This window comes from Gastrolobium bilobum, unplaced genomic scaffold (genome assembly GCF_033153095.1).
Source record: "Gastrolobium bilobum isolate Gb01-03AN ecotype WA unplaced genomic scaffold, APGP_CSIRO_Gbil_v1 utg12205, whole genome shotgun sequence".
NCBI classification, from domain to species: Eukaryota; Viridiplantae; Streptophyta; class Magnoliopsida; order Fabales; family Fabaceae; genus Gastrolobium; species Gastrolobium bilobum.
In genome coordinates, this window is record NW_026899230.1 from 559907 (window position 1) to 564901 (window position 4995).

Sequence of the window (4995 nt, forward strand, 5' to 3'; positions counted from 1 at the left end):
TGATATGTATGCAATGTGTGTTTACACATGACCATTTTAAAAGACCCACAATTTACTCACAAAATTTTAAAACAATTCTCTTATGAAATATTCTTAATTATTTATTTAGATTTCAATTATCCAAAATAATTGACTTAATAATTAATCTAAATTTTAGGAATCATAATAATTGTTATTTATTAGGATAATTCAAAATCAAAATAATTGTCATAACGATCATTAATCATTAAATACATTAGGTACGCATTTCAAAAATTAGAATTAATGTCATAATAACCAATAATCTAGCTTATGAAATGTAACAATTGTTATGCATATATTTCGAAATATAAATTAATTTTCATAATGAATATTAATCAAGTCATTCAAATATAAGAGTTGTCATGCTCAGGTAATTAATAAGCTATGCAATAATATGACACCATTCTACGTGCCATGTTATTATATCAAACATGTTATCAAACCATATAATTCATCCATTCATTAAAAAACAAAGCAATTATAAAATAAACTTTAATTCATGGTTTCCTAGAGAAAAATAAAATAAAATTACAAGCCAAAAAGAATATACCAATTGTGGGGAAAATTGGATCAGCGGAAGCGATTTAGGACCTAGATTTAGGAAATAGTACATTTTTATGCTTAGGAATCATCATTGTCTCGCAATCACAAAGGTCATATGTAACATCCCGGGCACTGATGAGGGCGGAGAGCAATTGCCGGTGCGAAAGGGCATGGACAAGGAGCGGCTCCTGACAGGCTTCCAGTGACGGGGGTACATGAATGAATCGAATCAACACTCGAAAGAGAGTAATTCCAGAGACTGTGCTGGTATGGGACGGTACAGTTGGGAATTACTTATAAGAATAAATTGTACTACCTATACTAACAAGACGCATATACTTTTCGGTAGCCCGGAACGGAAGAACTCCATAGTTAAGCGTGCTTGACTTGGGGCAATTTCTGGGATGGGTGACCTCCTGGAAGTTTTCCCGGGAAGTGTGCGAGTGAGGACAAAGCACGCTGAAAAGTCTCGTGTTAGTGTGTAGGGATCGTTGTTGATCCTTGCAAGTTGTCCGGCGTTACAAGTGGTATTAGAGCAGGGCCTCTCTTCCAGTACGGCGTGGTTCGAGGACGAACCAAGCGGAAGCTGGTGGGCATGTAACATCTCGGGTGCTGACGAGGTCGGGGAGTGATCGCCGGTGCGAAAGGGCATGGACAAAGAGCAGCTCCTCTCAGGATTCTAGCGACGGGAGTACATGAATGAATCGAATCAACACCCGAAAGAGAGGGATTCCAGAGACTGTGGTATGGGACAATACAGTTGGGAATAGCTTATAAGAATTAATTGGTACCTCCAAAGCACCGACACGTTCCGACACGTTTTTTCGACACGCAGTCAACTTTTTTCGACACGCGGTCCACGCTCGGACACGTTTTTTTTAAATCTTAATTTTATTTTGTTAACTAAATATAAAAGAAATAATTTATAAATTAATTTTTTTCTGTTATGAAATTTGACATGGAAAATTAACAAAGTAAGAAAAATTATTTATATTTATGTTATGAAAGTTAAATATTTGATTGGTTATATGACTTATTATGGACTCTTATATGTATTAAATATAAATTATATTATATATATTAAAAAATTTATTTAATATCAAAATGTGTCCCAACGTGTCAAAATATGACATTTTTTAGAATTAACGTGTCAGCGGGTCCTGTGTCCCGTGTCCGTGTCCGTGCATCATAGATTGGTACTACCTATACTAATGAGATGCATCTACTTTTCGGTAGCCCGGAACGGAAGAAATCCATAGTTAAGCGTGCTTGACTTGGGGCAATTCTGAGATGGGTGACCTCCTGGGAAGTTTTCCCAGGAAGTGTGCGAGTAAGGATAAAGCACGCTGAAAAGTCTTGTGTTAGTGTGTAGGGACAGTCGTTACATCATATCTCTCGCAACGCATATCCGCGAGAAACCTCCCTTGTGTAAGTGAGTACTCTTTCTCGCCTCTGCTGTTATGGAATCTCCTCTGCACAAACTTGCCTCCTTAGTGTCACAACACGAACAAACTTCCTCAGCGTTACATTATGATCTGACCTCTTTGTTCAAGATTGTTTCTGGTAAATCTTTCAGAATATCCTCAAAGGGGAAATGGAAAATGTGTAGGCATTTTATGTTTCAGATATGATCTTACCTCAGTAAGCAGCTTGGAGGCTGATGACTAAAATGAGGATATATATATATATATATATATGAGTTTAGTGTGTGTCATTTTAAAAGATACATGATTGTGTCCTTTTAGTAGTTATAACTATGTACTACAGGTTGGCAAAAATGAGCCAACTCTTCGGGTTGGCTCGTAACCCGTCAAAATTGAGTCGGGTTGGGTTTGCAAACATTAGCTGCCAACCCGACCTGAGTCAACTAAAAAAAAAATGATTCAAGCTGCGGGTTAAACTGGCCAGCTCGCGGGTTGAGATTTTTTTAATAAAATAATACAAAATATAATATACAAAAATGGACAAAACTCGCACATGTTGTCATCGTCTTTCTTCCTTCTCTAAACCTAACTCCCTAATTTTCTCACATCATTGCCATTTTTATATTGTTAGGCAGTGCTGGCTCTGTTGGTTCAAATATCTTACCCACTTGGTAGCAAGTGGTTCTATTGTTTCTCAATGTTGGTGCAAATTTGTTGTGAAGAAAATTCGAAACTAAAACATTTTGATTTTACTTCTCATTTTGTAACTTTCTATTTTGCTTTTTTTATAAACTATTATGTAAGACAATTGTATTGTCTAAGCTCATAGAAGTTGCAGAGCTGGTGCATTAATTCTACAGGTTCATTTAAATAGGCTGAAAACGAGCCAACTTGCAAGCCATTTTTGAGCCAACCCGCGAGCCAACCTTAACCGACTCGGGTTGGGTTTTCTGGTTCATTTTTTTTTCGAGCCAACTAGAACCCGACTCTTTTTTTCGGGTTGCATGCGGGTTGGGCCAAGTTGGTCCGTTTTGCCAACCCTAGGTAGTACATAGTTATAATATTAAAATTGTACTTTTTTCACGTTCCACGTCAGCATACAGCTTTTGAAGAGAGAAAAAAAAGTATAAATTTAATATTATAACTATGTACTACCCATAGTACATAGTTATAACCTAGATGCACAGACACACCTTTTCAAAAAAAATTGTGTGTCGGACACCGACACGTGCCGTCACGCGGTCAATATTTTGAGACACGCGATTAACGCTCCGACACATATTTTCGACACGTGATCAACGCTCCGACACACATCCGATACTTTTTTTTAAGGTCTAAATTTTAGTTTCCGATACTTTTTTTTAAGGTCTAAATTTTAGTTTATTAACTAAAAATAAAAATTAATTTATAAGTCAATTTTTTCTGTTATGGAATTTGACATAAAAAATTAACAAGGTATGAAAAATTACTTTTGCTTTATATTTATGTTATGAAAATTGAATATTTGATTGGTTATATAACTTATTATGGATCGTTTTTTGTATTAAATATAACTTATATTATGTATATTAAAAATATTATTTAATATCAAAACAAATCTTAACGTGTCAAAGTATGATATTTTTTAGAATTAACGTGTCCTTAAAAGTAAAATATTATTTTGTTTTTCAGTGCATATGTACTACCAAAGATATTTCCTCTACCGGATAATTAAGATGATTCTAGTTATTTCTACGGTGGTTCCCACTATAAATTTTTTTTGTATGTCCCTGAAAGTTTTGTTAAGTATAATTTCATAACAAACAATTCTTTTTTCTTAAAGCCACGTGCATTAATTTAGGGTGTATTTGATTGTGTTCTAATTTTTTATTTTTAAATTTTTTTTGTAGAATAATTAATGAAATTTGTATTTTCTGAAATAATTTTTTTTTTGAAAGCTAAAAGTAAAAATAAATAAATCATATTTACATTCTCTAAATTTGATTCTAAAAGCAGAAAAATATAATTTTTAATTTTTTTTTTTACAAAATAGGCATTATAAAATATTTTTATTTATTTTTCTATTCTAAAAACCAAAAAACCATTTTTGAGAATAGAGATCAAATAGGCTTTTATATCTTGATCTGATCATATCAAGTTACACATAAGATGATTTATTTCCACTTTGTTTCTTACAATTGGATAGCAAATTTTTTTACCACTCACTTCATTTTAAATAATTATTATTTACAAAAAATATCGATTTTTTATTTTAAAAGATCAATAAATTGTTTTTTAAGTTTTATTATTTTGTCTAATGCTTTTATTACATAAAATAAAATATTAATAGATTGACTATTACCTTGTTCAAGTTAATATAAATTTTCTTTTCTTTTCCTCCCTCGTTAAAATTTCTTAGCTCTGTCATTTCCAATGGTTATGATTGAAAATATCTCATAATTAAAAAACAAAGTAAAAAAAAAAAAACCAATCTGTTAATTATTAGATTTAAATATGGGATATATTTTTCTTTTGTCGTAGGAAAAAAACTACCTCATGTTGTATAAATAAAAGTATAAGTGGAACCCACAGATAAAAGAAGAGAGAAAAAAAAGTGGTGGGACCCAACCCTTTTTGTGTAGGAGAGTTGTTTATCTCATGTAAAATGAGATAAATATAACCCTTCAAATATATATCGACAATAATAGTAATTTTGAAACTGCATGAATCATCTCTTTGTGAAAAAAAGATGAAAAGAAAAAGAATACGAAGAGAGGGACCTTAATGAGTGTGTGTGACTCACCCAAGACCCAAGAAAAAGAAGCATGTAAAGGAAGGTAACGAGAAGACTTCAGTTTTTTTCATTACACACAGGTCAATGCATGTACAGTGCATAGTACGATGCTTTTTTCTCCTTCCCTGCTTGTTAAGAAATACATTTGCTTTACACTGTATGCTTTACATTTTTTAGGGTCTATTTCACAATGGAATTTTGATCAATCCATCAGTACCTACCGAATCCATGTTG